Genomic DNA, 17599 nt, shown 5'->3' with positions numbered 1-17599 from the left:
GTTGGCGCGGAAAAAGAACTACGCGAGAACATCGAAAAGTGGAACACCATCAACATCGCTGTAGAACTTGCCCACAAAGGCATCAAGTGGAGGTTCAACCCGCCCAGTGCGCCACACCAAGGTGGCATCTGGGAGAGGCTAGTACGTAGTTTCAAGCGCGTACTTTACACAATCCTTGGAACACGTCGCCTCACGGATGAGGTTTTAAGTACCACTTTTTGTCTGGTCGAACATGCACTTAATTCACGTCCGCTAACGCCCGTAAGCGCCGACCCGTCCGACCTAGGAGCATTAACACCTAATCACTTTCTCCTCGGTAACCAAGCACGTAGTCTCCCGTCCATCATTGGCGTAGATGAGTTCGATCACCGTAAACGTTACGCCCGCGCGCAGTCTTACGCTAACGCTATTTGGTCTCGTTGGATCAAAGAATACGTACCGGCGCTGAACCGACGTTCCAAGTGGCAGACGCCTGCCGAGCATCACCTTAAGACCGGTGATTTGGTTTGGGTAGTTGAAGAGACCAACCCAAGGGGTTACTACCCCACTGCTCGGATCACTGAACTTCGTTACGGTTCCGACAGCGTCGCACGCTCCGCCGTATTGCGCACGTCTTCCGGTTCGCTCGTTCGCCCGCTTGTAAAATTAGTACCGATTCTCCCAGCATCTTCTTCTGGGCCGGAGGATGTTAGTAACTAAATAGAATTAAAGCGAGTAATGTACATCAAAATGCGTCATTTTTCTTAGCCAATCAGAATCGAGTATTTAAATACGCATAGAAATCGTTCCAATTTACGTACAAAGCTCGGAAAAAGTGCAATTAACATAATTTCAAGTAAATCTAATCTTAAGACCTATCAAATAAGACATGATTCGGCTCAATATTTTTCGGCTTTTTGGATGCATTGGTACAAAATGGAGACTGGCATTGAACTAATGCGTTATTAGACAAAATACCGGCCAAATGAGCATTAAAAAATCTTGCCGTCTAATTTCACTTGTTACAAGGAACGTGATGTTGCTATGATCGTTAATTGATACGTTGACTTATTGATCTTTGCTTATGACAGAGTTGAATTGAAACCTATCGGTAGACTGTATTGACCTTTTTACAGCTACATCCATCTAGAAAATCGTTGTCTACAAAGCATATGGCAAACCTTTCAAAGAAAAAGAAATGACATCGTCGAGCATTTCAAGTTAATTCAAGTGTTTCCAAATCCCGAAAATGCTGCCAATGTGGTTCAACTTTTGTTTTAACGGGATATGAATCTAGGATGGTTAATATTTGAGTTAATTGAGGAAGGTAGCTGACCTTGGCAGTCGTCTTCAAAGGTGTTAGCCGAGAAGTATCCAGAGTGACATTGGCATGTGTATGATCCAACAGTGTCAGAGCAGTTGGAGTTGTCCCCGCAAATCTTAACTCGCTCCACGCACTCGTCAACGTCTGCAATGAAAAGTGATTAGAAATTTGTAATGTTAATATGAGAAAGCCATAGTAGAAAACGACCAGGAATCAACTCCAGAATTTACTAGACGCATAATCAGATTATATCAAATTATAATCAGATCACTGGAAAAAAAACAAATTATATTACAAAAAGTGACAAAAAAACAACAAAGGTTTGCAAAAAAAATGAATGAACATTTAAAAAGCCAAGGTCCATTGCTTTCGAGACAAGCATAATACAACATAGTTTGTATGCTTATCAATATAAGCGTACAATGTGCTTACTTCCACGCTATTCTTGAGGTGGTTTATGTATAGGTTACGTACTCTGATAAAGTCATTGAGAACTTCAAAATAACTTCTGCGGTGTCACTTAACCTTGATGAAACGCACGCAGTTTGTGATTTTTCAATAGCCGACAGTTTCAAAATCTCTCACCGAAAAGCGGAAAATCTAAAACTCTAGAATATGCCGAGCAAAGATGTGGAGTTTTTAAACATGAAAGTTTGGGTTTAAAATTTCCTTGTGCTTTTTCGTTTTATTTCTCTGATTTGACTAAGTATGAAAAAAATTTCTGTTGGAGGTTTATTTCTAAAAGCAACATTAGTTCCTACATTAGACCTTGAAGCAGTGAACAAAATAGGAATCCGATTCACGACTGATCATCAATTGACTAAGCTCTGTGATTGAATAAAGGGCCTTGAATATGAACTTGTAAACTGACGGAATAAGTCGATTTAAAACGGAACATGGCAATCTGCTATTGATTTCTGATAGCATTGATTCTAAAAATCTACTTCAAAAATGATTTCCTAAATTTCTCTCGGCATGATATCAGAAAACAGCTTTCCACCTAAATTGTGACAGTCCAGTTTGATACTTTTATACATGGGACTTGCAATATTTTCATAGACTTGGGTTACAATCGAAATTTAAGCTACTTTGAAGTGAAAGAAGTACAGGCAGCTACCACAAAAATGGCCAATTTAATAATTGCGAAAATGGGCTGACAAGTATTGAAGCTGATTTTGTACTGTTCAGTTTAACTTCAAGGCACTATTCAAGGTGCCTCAAATGCACAAAGTATGTAATTATAAATGTAATTTGATCCGGATGATTTTGCGAGTAGTTCATGAAAACTTTAATTCAAACGCGATACCAAAGCGGGCTCAATTAAGCAATGAAATGCATAGACTCAAATTCACCTGTTCACATTCATTTGCGGGTGTGTAGCTATTTCATACAAAGTTGTTATACCAACTCAGATCACAATTAAGCGCAGTGATGTGCATATTAAATAATGGAATTTAATTACAAACTTTGTACAAAATAGCTACAAACTTTGTGGATTTTAGGTATACAAAATTTGCAAAAATTATTCCAATTTTACAATTTGCAAAAATTGTAAAAAATGAAGGTCAAGAAGCAACTGTACAGAATGAAAGATTTGTGTGTTGTGAAAGATTTGTGTGTTGTGAAAGATTTGTGTGTTGTCACAAAACCATCCGGAAGAATTTTGGCATATAGATAAGCAAAACTTTGACTGTTTTCGAAAAGATCGCATCCAAACAACAAAAACAAAAGGTGGTGGTATTATCATGTACATTCCAAAATTATTAAAACCTCGTCTCCGCGATGATCTCAACTGCTTTCCGGATACAATTTTTGAAAGTTTATGGGTTGAGTTGAGCATACAAAAAAAGAAATGCGTTTTGAATTTATCATACTGTCCGGAAAAAAAACTTGTTAAGATGTTTTTGGAAAAATTGGTCCTGGGAATTGATCTTGCTATGGCTGAAGGAAAATCTGTTATACTTGCTGGAGACTACAATTTAAACTATTTTGCAAAGCGCGACAGAAGTCTGCTGCAATCTGTAATTTCTCCATATGACCTTAAACCAACGAATAATGACACAGCTACAAGAATGATTAACTCTTCTTCAACACTTATCGATTATATCATAACAGACGATTTCGAAACTGGCATAGTAGCGGATACGATTTTGAAAACTGATCATTTTGCAACAATCACAGTTCTTAAATCTGTGATGCTAAAATCAAAAACAACAAAGAAAAAGTTTTTTGACAAAAAAAAATATTCAGCCATAGCATTCCAAAATTTTATTAAAAATTCAGACTGGAGACACTTTTACGGTGCAGTGACAGGAGATATGATGTTATTAGAATTTCAAAGAATTATTGAAAGAGCATTAGCACTACATGCTCCAATTAAAACCTGTTATATTAGAACAGATAAACCAAAATTCTTGCTTCAAGAAAAATGGTTATGTGAGGAAACAAAAAGACAGTTTTCAAGAATTAGCGATGATGAAACTAAAAATGATTTAATCCGTCAAAAAGAAAAACAACTTCTTTCAAATTTTATGGAGTTAAACAGTGAAAAAGCCAGATGGAAATTCATTCAAGATCTTCGTAATAAACAAAAGACTCAAGCAAGAATTCAATCTTTATTAAACAGTTTTGGTGATAAGATAACAAAGCCCATGGAAATCGCAAATCTTCTAAATTACAGATTTTCGACTCTAGGAGAGTTTATTGGCTTGCAACAAACAAACAACATTCCTCCTAAAACTGCTCCGAGAAAGTGTTTCAATTTCCGGTATATAACAACCAAGGAAACAAATGTGCTCATAGATTCTTTGAATACAAGTAAACCAGTCGGTCCTTCAAAAATACCAGCTTGGGCAATAAAAGATGCTAAAGCAGCGCTAGCGGAACCACTATGTTATCTCATTAATCAATTCATTACAGAAGGAAAATTTCCAGAAGATCTTAAAAAAGCTTGTGTAACTCCACTCTTCAAAAAAGGGAATCCCGAAGACCCACTCAATTATAGACCTATTTCTGTCACTTCTGCTTTGTCAAAAATTTTTGAAAAGGCGTTCAGTTCACAAATCACAAGTTTCCTCGAAAGGGAGCAATTATTGTCGGCTAGTCAATTTGGTTATAGAAAACAAATTTCAACAATTGATGCTATCCTGAAATCGACAGAACAAATAAGATTAGAACTCAACAAGAAAAAAAATGTTACAGGGGCGTTTTTAGATCTTTCAAAGGCTTTTGATTCTATAAACCACAAAATACTGTTACGGAGACTAGGAAATATAGGTTTCGACGAACATGCTACCAATTTAGTAGAGAATTATTTGAGTAAAAGAACGCAAAGAGTTGTTCTGAATGGAATTGAATCGGACTGGATAAATTTGAAGAGAGGAGTTCCACAAGGTACTATTTTAGGACCTCTATTATTTAACATTTACGTCAACGATTTAGCAAAGATTGTTGAAGAGGATTGCACGGTTGTACAGTACGCAGACGACACTTTTCTTTTTACATCCGACACTGATGAAATATCGGCAAAAACAAAACTTGAACATAACATCTCAAAAATTATTGATTTTTTTGCAAAGTCCCAGTTAGTAGTGAACAAACAAACAACAGAATATATTGTGTTCAGCACCAGGAAGAGGTTAACAAATACTGTTCTGAATGTTGACAATGAAAGAATAGCAGAATCAAATAGTGTGAAGTATCTTGGCGTAATTATAGACAGCAAACTAAAATTTGATGGAGAAGTGAAAAAGATTCTTCAGAGAATGGCTTGTGGAATAAAAGTTTTGAATACACTAAGTAAAAGTTTACCACAGAAAACGAAAGTCTTATTACTTAATGCAATAGTAATAAGTCATCTACATTATTCCGCTCTAATTCTGATAGGGTTGCAAAAGTCATTACTCACAACTTTAGAAAAACAATTGAATTGGGGAATAAAATCCATTTTTAATAGGAGAAAATACGATCGGTCTACAGATCTCAAACTTCGCAACAAAATACTACCAGTTTCTTTTCTCTTGAAATATCGTTGCTCAAAATATTTTATTCGCTTACTCAGCAACGATCTTCCAGCGTATAAAATTGAACCTCTCTCTCTCTACCATGAGAATAAAACAACATGACAGGTCAAAAAAAGTAACTTTCGATATAAGAAAGAACAATAAGTTTTTAACTGATTCTTTTATTGCACAAGCCATTCCAATTTATAATAGTCTGCCTTCTAATATTAGACTGAAAACAACATCGAAAGCTTCCTTAAAAAAACAACTGAAAGAATATTTTTGGAAAGAATTTTTGAAGGACCCAAAAGTAACTGATATTAAAGATGATATTGAGAGCATTAGATTTTAATTTTAGTTTTTAATCTTCACGATGTACATATAAAATTGTGAGAACATTTTATGTTCGCATTTTAGGCCATTTTTTAATAATGTAAGGTCAAATTTTTAGTTAAGTAATTTAATGATTTTATAATTTTACATAATGTTATATTCTTAACTTTACATTGCCTCTTTTACCATTTGCTTTTTATACTTATGTGTACCAGAGGAAATTAACAATGTTCTTTTTTTTTTATTCCGACCTTTGATACTAGTTTTTGCTTATGGATGTACCTTAATTTCGTGTAGTGGAAAAAATAGTTTTTTAGATGGAGGACAAGAAAAGATGTAGCCCGATTGACATAATTTAACCTAACAAAAATCCACGTGCGCGAAATCAGTAAACATTAATTTAGGTACAGCTATCCGATGTTATGAGTTCTTGAGGCGCTTTTTGAGTTTTTGAGGACTGTGCGCTAAAAAAAGTTCTAGGGAAATTGGTTCAAGTTTTCCCGAGGTTCTCGAATTTCTTGGTCCACTGAAAACACAAAACTGTATTTACTATTAATCTATAGTTATTGTTCAAATTTTCGTCACCACAAGAAAAATGTGATGTCATATGCCAACAAGAACTTGATTTTCCCCATGTAATTTTGAAATCGGGCTTCAACCCTGGAAACTATACAGACTCAAATGAATTTAAATTTCATTTTCTCATGGCATCTTTTAAAGGAAGAATTAGGACGCTGATATAACTTTTCGAATTTCAAGAGCTGTCATTTTTTAGGAAGATGTCAATAAATAGTTTTCAATAACCAGATGATATCTCAACAGTTGAAAAATTAGTGAACAATAAAATTAGTACTTGATAAAGTAGTCTATTAGAATTCAAACTATAAAAGTATCCAAATCAGTCTAAAGTATCAAAATTTTAAAACATAACCGAATTGCTCTCAAACAACTGGCGAGTGGTTGTCTTTGTCCGTAGCTAGCTACGGTTTAGTGAGGCTTGTTTTAGCTCAATTGAAAGGGCGCGACGTGAGCACAACAGTGGGGGAGGTGCACGTCCTTACGGCCCGGGTGGTGGGGGAGTGAGGGGGGCTAATGTGGGAGAGGGGTAAAGTGGGGGGGGGGGAGTGGGTGGTGGCTCAAACTCTTAAGGCTCTAAAAGAACTTAGTGCCATCTGGGCGCTACCTGTTTATCCCGTTTTCGAAGACGAAAAGTCAAACGGTTCCGACAAACAAATTGTCAAACGAAATATTGCATAAAAAAGGAAAAACCACAGGACCGATAGAATTGCTGCAAACTTCGTTTGAGAGCAATTAAATATCTGGTTTGCATTTAATTACCGTTTTTCAAAACAGCTGACAGTTTCTGCAGCTCTTAGGAAATAGTGCTCTCAACTTCAACATTAAATTGCAAAAACATAAATTAATTAGTAGGGTTTGACCTTTTCCCTTTTCTACCAAGAAGCTACAATTTGCCAAAATTAGCCTTAAAAACTCTCATGGAGCCACAAAGAATTTGTCTTTATAATTGTTGATGTCAAACACCAACGGTTATCTTGCATGATCTTGCAAGACTTCTTCAAGATTCTTAGAAAGTTATGGAACCATGCCAGATTCAAGTAAAAACGATTGAAGATAACTGTCTAATAGGAAGAAATCACTTAGCGAAATAAATTTTTAGAGCACTGAAACCTTTTTTTAAACCAGCAGCTCTGTACAAGTATGTTCACTAACGGATCACGCTTACGAATTGAACTCATTGTTCAAAAAACGTTATGAAAATAGCTAGAGATATCAACATCACAAATACTGATACTTACTCAAAAAATAGAGAGCTGTCTATTTTTCGTAAGAAAACGTACAAAATGTTTCATGCCGCACCTGACTGAAAAAACGAGAGTATTCATCCATTAAAGTTCTGCAGCTCAAATTTCATAAAGCAGCCCGATGCAGGTGGATAACATATGCAGAAAACAGCCGCCCTTGAACCGCTTGACGAACATTGGAGTTGAAACAGGAACAGAAAAAAGTAAGAGATAAAAATTGACAGAGTTTTTCAAAGTGTTTTTGTTTGGTGCACAAATTCTGCATATTTGCTTAAAATTTAACATTACGCTTGATTCAGCTTCTAAACTGAACGCTATTAAGAATAATACTAATGCCAGCTGGCAATTGCTCTAATGAACTTTGATAACCTAACCCACTATGACATGACCGGGCTTTATGGGTTGATCCCGTTTATTTTAATTTGCTCTTTTGGCGCTATTCACTAAATTGCCTAATTTAATGCGTGAAAGAATTTAAAATTCATTCAGTTGAATTAGAGAGCAAGGCAAGTCAGAATTCAAGTGTGAAATTCGTGACTTATGTAAAACAAAAAACGTGATTAAAAAGTAAAACGAATTGAAAAAACAAACATAGCAAGACACTACCTGAAACGTAGTCCAAAAAATCGATTCAATAACTTAGAACTACTGTACCTGAGCATCAGATCAATTAAACAATGGCAGCCGAAAAAAAAAACAATCTAAAAAGCTGAGAAACAAAAACTTTCAAACAAAGTAAACCATAATATAATCATTGGTAAAACTCTTGAAGCCCCAATTCCAAATTTCATCAATTGCAAAATACCAATCAAGCTACGCACAAGCCTTGAACGCGTTTTATTGGCCAATACAGATAGAATAAAAACGAGAAACGACAAATACGTAAAAAAATGAAAATGGCAAAATTTTAAGAAATGGCCTCTAATTTGCAATATGTTCAAAACCACTTTTCATCTCTGGTAACAATCTAGTAACCCTTCTGGAAGAGATAAAACCCTTCATTGGCCCGTTAAGATAAAAAAACTTAGAATATGACAAATTATTTCCTAAAATTCCTAAAATATCCTAAAAATTGTGAAATAATTTAATTCAGAATTATTTCATTGTCTCCGGAGGCAATCCATTACTCAGCGTTATGTCCAAAAAGGTTTCATTGGCTCATAAAGGTCAATGACCTAGCCTTCAAAAAATTTGAAAGAATAATCAAAATTTGTCAAAACAAATTGCAAAAATGCGTAATTTTAAAATGCCGAAAGCTATTAAATTGCCCCTAGCAACCACGCAGTAACAAATAACCACGCTACACGAGTTTACCTGGCCACTGAGGCAAGAAAAACTGAACAAAAGACAAATGCAACTAAATTGCAACTAAAAACCATGTAGTAACCTTTTATCAGAACCTGGAGATGTTCAAAAGCCTCTGAAGCTGGAAAAACTTAAAAACTGACAAAAAATTTTTGAAAAATTGTAAAAACTGCAAGTTTTATACAAAAACTGCTAAAGTTCCTGACATTAAAATGTTAAAAACCGTTGCATCGCGGCAAAAACCTTTCTAGTAACCTATTGTCAAGCCTTGGAGGAAGTTTCATAGCTCCTGAGTCTGGAAAAACTCAGAAAATGAAAAAAAAATTCAAAAAAAACTTGAAAGAAATTGCAAAAATTAGTATCATTTTTCGTGTCTTGTTTGCAGTACCAAAACATAGGGCTCATAAAATGGTCATAAAACGTACGTATATCTTAAAGACCATTATCAATTTTGACAAATAACAACTGAAGACTAATCAATTAAAAAACTGAACAAATGACGAAAAAACTTGCAAAATTACACCATTTTGGGCTCAAATATTCCTAAAAAATGAACTCTTAACCTTGAGTTCAGGCCTTCCAAGCAGCCGCACCACCTTAAGCACTTGAAATACTACTAAAGCCAGCTTTAGGCCTCTAATGAAAAATGATGCCTACTGGGCCTTACCTGTTTGTCCCGTTTTGAAAGATCAAGGTCATTGAAAAATGTGTGAAAACATCTTACAAAAAAAGACTGAGCCCCAATACAATACAATTCTTGGATTCTAAAAAAGGAGAGCGCCTAAATAATACCGGTTTAGAGGCTGCCGGCTGCTATTAAAAATACTGAAAAAGTTAGCTAATGGGAAAGAGTTAGTTCTTAAAATAAAGGGGTATCATTTAAGTTCTTACTTGTACAGTCAGTGTGGGAGTCATCCAATGTCTTGTATCCCAGCAGACAGGTACATGAGTGATTGCCAGGCAGATTGGTACACTGTGAGTTATTGCCACACACTGGGATTGCAATGAGACACTCGTTGATATCTGAAAACAAACAAACCGAACCTTAAAATGACAGTGGGGAGATTGATAAGCAACCAGAAAATACCCCATTCTAGATCAGAATGCTATCTTGTAAGATCTTGCAAGACTCTTGAATTAAAAACTTATATTGCAAAACGCTGCCTCATCAGACGTTCATGTTGAAAGAATGTAAGAATTTGCGAGTTGATTTTTCTAGCAAGAGTCTTGCTAGTTCCTTCAGATCGACTCGTTCCTTAATTGGCTCATTTATTTAATTTATTTTATCATTTGGCGCAGAAAGCATACGTGAAAATGTTACTCAGTTTAAACACACAAAAAAGAGCATATATCGAAAAACCAAATTTTTGTGGAAACAATAATAACAACCTTATTCGGTTATCAAATTGGAGATCTGATTGCGCTCCATTTTTTACTCATTTTGCGGAAAACTTAGCTCGAAGATTTACCAGTTTCAAGTGAGCCGGCAAATTATAACAATTTTTTGTGCCAACTTTTTGATTTTGAAGTATTTGCTTTCAAATATTAAATCCTAAAAACTTGAGGAACAAAAAATTATACCCGGGCCTGGCTAGTTTTGTGGATCAGCCCTGATTCATGACTATTAAATTGTAGCCAGCAAGGAACCATGGTTTTTGAACAATAAAATTATTATTGTCATTATGCCCACCTTCTCACATTCTGATCCACTCTTTGTCTAGAATGTTTTACAAAAGGGGGCTTATTGTGGCAAGCATTAGCTATAATTGACATGTATTTTTTTCGCATAGACTTATAAATATGTACTCTGGCCAACATGCGTTATAAACCGTATGTATTCTCCAAGGACTGATTTACAAACATGTAAGGTTCTGGCGCGGTTGACCTATAAACAGAATGTATTTTGCTCTGTTCATTTATAAACAAGTCGTATTCCGGGCAGCATTATTAATAAATGACCAGGTTTTCTTTTCATCTCAATAAGACAGTTATCTTTCACAGTCTGCGCAGTCTGAACATGGTATTTTGAAAATATCTATTTTCAAAATACCTCACAATTTCTATTTTCTTTCTCATGAGATACGAAATGAGATTGAAGGCCCGGGTTGACCAAACTTACTTACCATAAAACGGACCATATATGGTCCATAAAAGTCCATACAAATTTCCGTTTTATGATCTTGCTATGGTAACTAAGATTCCATATATGGTCCGTTTTATGGAAAATAAGTTTTCCAAGGAGAGCATTCTTTTTGGCTCCCATGGCAGTAAAAGAATGAAATATTGCATCCTGTCATATATGACTTGTTTTATGGTTTGCAAGTAAGTTTCCATATATGTTCGTTTTATGGTTAGTAAGTTTCCATATATGGTCCGTTTTATGGTTAATAAGTGTGCATATATGGTCCGTTTTATGGTTAATAAGTTTCCATATATGGTCCGTTTAATGGTTGAAAAAATTGTTGAAAGTTTCTTTCATCGATACAGGATACAAACAATATATATTCCAACTCCCGATAATCCAACAACTCTCAGTAGGTGTGAAGGCAACTTCATGTTTTAGAAAAATTCCCGGTGCGAGGGGACAAAATTTTAGCGGCACCCTTCGTCTGGCCAAATTTTGAGTTTGGTCGGTTTGATCAATGATGGCGAAAACCACCCTGTGATACATTAAAATTAGAATACAGCAATGTGATTGTCTAGTTTAGATAAAAGTAACTGATTGGTTCTAGTTAATTAAGACAAAGTGTTTGCCAGACGGCTGATGGGATCAAAAAACCCTTAGAACGTCAAGAGAATACAAGCCATAGAAAATGTGCAATCAGCTTTTACTAGAGAAACATTGTTTAGAGGAGTTGCATAGAAAGAATCAGTAATTAACAGTTAACGTTTCATTAACGTGCGGAACTTCAGGTGTGGGAAGGTTGGGGGTAATTTACCGAGATGGTGCATATTTTGGCTGCAAAGCTCGCTTCACCACGCTGTAAAAAGTCTCCCATATCTAAGCAAAAAGCAGTTTTACGGAAAATGACATCGATTCCCGGATTGTCCTTCAAGAGAAACTGCAAAAAGTGGTTCAAAAACGCAAAAAATCTCCTCAGAAGGGTTATCTGAGAAAAAGTAAAGACGTGGTAGTTTCAATCTCAAGTCACAAGTCAAACAACTACCAACCCTGCAGCGTGCCGGAGTTAATAACGATCCCGAGAACGAACAAACACCGCTTCAGTGCTATTGTTTACTGTCGACGGATATGCACAGAAGATATTTTTCAGGATGTGCTGAAGTCTGGGTATTGGTGCTAAACGTAACGAAGCATCTAATTTCGAAGAGAAAAAAGAAGACGCAGCCAGAAAAGTTTTGCGAGCTGCATCAGGAAGCTAGGTTTGAGATCAAGACCCTGCAGACAGTATTACGCCATCAATACAATCTAAGAGGGCAGCTCAGGAAAGAAAAGGCGAGAACTTGAGTAAAAGGTAGAGGAAAGCTAGAGCCAACGCAAGGAAGGTGCAACAGACGCCTGAACAATCGGGTCTCATTGCTCCCTGTCCTCGAGCTTCTTTGATGTATATCATTGCTAGCGCCAAGGACGTGGCTCAGGTATATTTTGAAAAAAAAAAAACTGTTACAAATTCCATCTTGATTATTTGAAAACCCTAAATAAGGTCACCAGCTGCAATTACCGAATTGAGTTTTTAAAATGCATTAACAATGACATCATTCCGGATTTTTTGAGATTCCGCGCTCCTAAAAATGAAGTTTTTTCTAAACAAGCAGCGGTGCACATTTTTCAATTAAAACTCCTGAAACAAGAAGTAAAACGTGCGGAGTAAAGTCAAAAAGTGTTAAAGGTAAAATTAGAAACAGATAGAAGTGAGAAGGTGAGAACAGAACTGATGACATCCGTGGTTATCAGCATCAGGCGTGAAATAAAGAATAACTCTGCAAAGGTTTAAAATACACTTAATGCAAAACTTGATAAATTGTCAGAAAGACAGGATAGACAACAGCTGAATGGTTCCCAGAGTGATTTTGTGATGGTAGATGGCGGCGAACTCCCAAACTTTGTACCTGACAACCAAACGTTGAGACCTAAATACCTTGTGAGAGACAAGTTTAATGAGGTGCACTTCCTCGCAGACGTTGACAAACATGTACCTGAATTACGCGAGAATAAAACGGAGGATGAGAAGTTTTGTGAAATTGAGGCAACCGGAAAACGGTGTGCAAAAAATGTACGAGAAACCCCAATGGATAGAGGAGTAAAAAAAGTGCATGATTACCTAAAAGCCAAGAATTTGCTGGCGGTACCATTTGATAAAGGATGCGGTTTCTGTGTGATGAAGAAGTCAACGTACAGGGAAAAACTTGATGATGTGCTAAACTCGGATCAGTTTTTAAAAATCAGTTGAGCAAACGATGGAGTTGTGATCAAAAATTAAAAACAGATAAATAACAGTCTTCAACAATTGATGAAGCAGGGGAAAATTAGTGACGATATTTATCGAAGACTCAGGTCAACTGGTTAACAACCAGTGAGACTTTATAGCCTAGCAAAGGTAGAAAAAAAGATACACCTCTGCGATCTGTTCATTCGATACCTGGTAGCGGTTACAGAAACTTGAACAGATTTCTGGCACAGTTTTTCCAGAAACTACGGAGCAAAAACATCGAAACCAACACACAAGAAGCTAGAAAAACCTTAGAGTCAATCTCTGGAAGATAACGAGCAGAAAGTGTCTCATGAAGTAAAAAGTTTGTACACCAACGTGCCGGTTGGACAGGCTATAGAAGTTGCTCTAAGAGAACTCTGTTCAAGCAACCTACATCCAGAGATCCCAAGGTCCGCAATGAATAGTTTATTAAGGCCAGCTGTGAAAAATGTTCATTTTAAATGTAACGGTATGTGGCAGGTACAATCAGATGGTCTAGCTATGGGTGCATCACTAGCTGTAATACTAGCAAACTTGTGAATGAAATCGTTTGAGGCATTAAGGCAAAACCCAGAGCTTAGTGAAATCTCTAGATCTGATCAAAATTGGAATTTCAAAGACCGAGAAAAACTTTCAGAAGAAAAGGAGTAGAATGTGAGTCATGCAAAAACTGGTCTCAAGCAAAATTCCAGAAGATAACAAATGATGAATACGCCATTATGCAGGATGTTGTTTCGATTTGTACGTATTACAGCAATCAATAGACAGAGAGCCGTTTGAGGGGATGAAATTGTTCAAAAAGTATATGGATGACATTATCTGCACTGTTCGTGGTGACCCAGAGGAAAACTTAAAATTTGCAAATTTATTGCACAAAAACCTGCAATTTACCTTAGAAAAAGTTAACACGGAAGGTGATTTGGCTTTTTTAAATTTTAATGTGAAGATGAGCAGCAAAAGTAATATCATCTGTCATTGGTATCACAAACCAACTGTCACAGGAACAATAATGAGTTTTCGCAGCTGTGCACCGCTTCAGCATAAGGAACATACGATTCAAGGTACGGTTCACAGGGTTTCTATTGCAACATCTAATTCGTTGGACTTCGATCAGGTGCTTGAAAAAAATAAAACATGCTGGACAAAAAATCAGTATCCAGATGAATGTTCTTCAAAAATAGTGAACCAGACTTTAGAAAAAATAATAATTGGCAGTAAAGATCAATTGAAAACAACACCAAAGAGCATCAAAAAAGCAAGACTATACATCATGATAAACAGTTTTTTTAAAATACAGATGCAAACTTATTCAAAACTTTGCAAGCCTATTGAGGAAACTATACAACTTGCAAGTGGTATTCATAACGCGAAAATTAAGATCATGCCTCTCCACCCTAAAATCATCTCCCGATAGAGACCTGAAATCACAAGTGGTATATGAGATACAATGCAGTGGATGCGGATTCATCTATGTTTGGCAGACAAGCCGGCATGTTACAACTAGGATACCATAACATCAAAAGAAGGATTCACCAGCGGGTCAACATTTTGTTTGATGTAGTGGCTCCTCGAATGACATTGAATGGAAATTTCTGGATGCCTGTGGTACAGTAGATAAACTAATGACTATCGAAGCTATATACATCAGCAAAATGAAGCCCGGACTAAACACACGCGATAAATATAGGGGGCGGGAGCTCACGCTACAAATTAGTTCAAATCATAATTTTGACTTGGGAAAGATAAATAAGACACAAAACATGATAAATAAGACACAAAAAAAATATGTGCATGACAAAACGAAATTTGCAAAACGTCCACAAGACGTATACTTAGGCTGAGGATAAATTAGGAATTACCCTAGAAATACAAAAACATGACCAAAATCGAAAAATCCGCTATAGGAATGTTTTAAAAGAAATTGATAACAGCTGTAATTATGAGTTGTATATAGGTTAAATAATGTATAAATGACAAAATTTTTGATTAATATTTTTAAGATAGTTCTTAGAATTGTTTAAATTGTGGTCTCAGACAAATGTAATTTTATATTCATTTTATACTCTAACAATTTGTGAAACAGTTTTAACCAAACGATGAACGTAAAGTTCGAAAACGTTTGCTTTAAATATCAGAAATTTGAATTTGACAAATTGCTTTCTTTTACGAAATATTTAACAATCAATCCGATTTTGCTACAGCCACATGCGAATGTTCCTCATTCCCATTACACTGTCGTGGTATGTTGGGCGGAGTTGATCATCTCGATAGCTGCCGCAATCCACGTTTTCCAAAGATAAATACTTTATGGAATATTCATTAGTACTTGAAAAGTTCAAAATAACTTATGGCCTCAATGTAAACACCTGAATTCGATTCAAATTTGTGGTTGCGTTTCAATCATTGATGTTTTCAGTTTTGCTTTGTTTTGAATTTATTTTTTTTACAGTGTCAGCAATTGCAATGGAAAACAGTTTCAAAGTCATCTCAATAGGGGAACGAGTTGTCCTGAGCAACCGAAATCTGAATAAAACCAAATAGGGTAAGTTGAAATCAATTGCGGCAGAGGAGCGTTCAGATGAAAGCTGCCAAATCAGCAGTTTGACCCAATTTGGTTGCGTTTGGAGCATTATTAGCATGGTATTGAGTATGGTGACGAGAAAAAAGTAGAATGTCATGAAAGACTTCATCTGAAATCTTTTAAACTTAAACATTAAATTCTTTTATTTTCTTAACCTAATTGCATTTGTTTTTTTTCGGAACTTTTTCTTATTTTGTATTACTCGTGAATTCAGGAGTCATGCAAATTTCTTTTTGCAAAAAATAAGCGTGCGTTCAACTCTAGTCGAAACCTGGAATTATTAACATAACCGACTAACGTCGGGCGAATTGCTCTCAAACGACTGGCGAGCGGTTGGCTTCTTCAGTACCTAGCCACGGGGGGGGGGGGGGGGGGGGGGGGAGGGGGGGGGGAGGTGTCTCAACCTCTAAGAACCGCCCTTCACACCATAAGTATAAGTATAAGTCTCCAAAACAGTTTGAGCTGAAACAGAGCTGAAAGGCTCTAAGAGCACTGAATGCCCGCTGGGCGCTACCTGTTTATCCCGTTTTTGATGACGAAAAGTCAAAAGCATAAGACGAAAAAACGGTCAAGTGGAAAATTGCATTAGAAAAGACCGACAGGACTAATATTATTGCTACAAACTTCGTTTGAGAGCAATTAAAAAGACCGTACTCGACAGATTTAAGGTATGAAAAGACTGTCCTTGACAGATATTGGGCATGAAAAGAATTTGTCTGGACCCAATGTGATGTCCTGGACTTTGGCTGGAACTAAAACAACCGTTCTAGAATTTGGCTGGACAATAAAGGTGTTCTGAAAATTGGCTGGACAATAAAGGCGTACTAGAATTTGACTGGACAACGAAGCTGTTTTCAAATTGTTTTCAACTTCCTTCAACGTTAAGGACATGTAGCCCAATTGGTTAAGCATTGGGTAAGACTGGAGAAGGTCACGAGATCGAACCCAGATGTTGTGGGAACTTTTAGTTTGCCTCATTTCTGCATATGAAAGAATTTGGCTGGATTTACGGAAAAAATTAGCCTCGAATTTAACTAGGGTCCTCGACCGTGTAATTTAATTCAAAATTTAACCTCACCTGGAGTTAATAGGTCTTTTCAAAAATTCACGGTCTCGACTAGGGAAGTCGACAAATCCTATGTTCAACTGCTGAGTTATAGCAATTAAGTATTCAGTTACCGCAAAGAAGATAGAGCAATGCATTGTAAATGAGTCACATTATGCTTTGACTACCCGACGTTAATAATTATACTGTATAATACACACTATTTCTAAACTCTGCTTGCCTGATTACACGCTGCTTATAAGCCCAGCCGGCCAGAATACCCACCGTTTACAATCCATGCTGGCAAAAAGACCTACCGTTGATAAGTCATGCTGGCCAGAATACCCGCCGTTTATAAGTCGTGCTGGCCAGAATACCAACCGTTTATAAGTCAAGCTGGCCTGAATACAAACCGTTTATAAGTCATCCTGGCCAGAATACCAACCAATTATAAGTCATGCTGGCCGGAATACCCACCGGTTATAATTCATGATGGCCAGAATTCCCCACGTTTATAGTTCATGATAGCCAGAATAAATACCGTTTTTAAAAACGTGATGAACATACAAACACCATAAAGCTGTATATAAATTTATGATGTTCCGGATATATAAAGACCTGACCATAGATCTCGGCATGGGAAAAAAAACATTATTAAGATTAAATATTTCATTACTGAATTCGAATCGGAACTAGCTCCGGGTAGCTATTAGGGATTAATTGTCCCCCAAAATCCCAAAAATAAAAAAATTGCAAAAAGGTTAAGGCCCAATAATAA

General features: G+C 36.3%; 1 long non-coding RNA gene across 1 annotated transcript in view; it reads right to left on the bottom strand.

Annotated features, from left to right (window-relative positions):
* LOC142354913 (uncharacterized) overlaps positions 1 to 9785 on the bottom strand; it is a 32582-nt gene extending 22797 nt beyond the window's left edge. Inside the window, exons 1-2 of the long non-coding RNA XR_012761136.1 lie at positions 9657 to 9785; positions 1316 to 1447 (exon numbers count right to left, since the gene is read on the bottom strand). This is a non-coding gene — a long non-coding RNA (uncharacterized LOC142354913). The remainder of the gene's footprint in view (positions 1 to 1315; positions 1448 to 9656) is intronic.
* Positions 9786 to 17599: the final 7814 nt, after the last annotated feature.

The sequence above is a fragment of the Convolutriloba macropyga genome, unplaced genomic scaffold (assembly GCF_964194025.1).
Source record: "Convolutriloba macropyga unplaced genomic scaffold, txConMacr16.3 SCAFFOLD_1699, whole genome shotgun sequence".
Lineage (NCBI taxonomy): Eukaryota > Metazoa > Xenacoelomorpha > Acoela > Convolutidae > Convolutriloba > Convolutriloba macropyga.
This window is presented reverse-complemented; position numbering and strand designations above follow the sequence as displayed.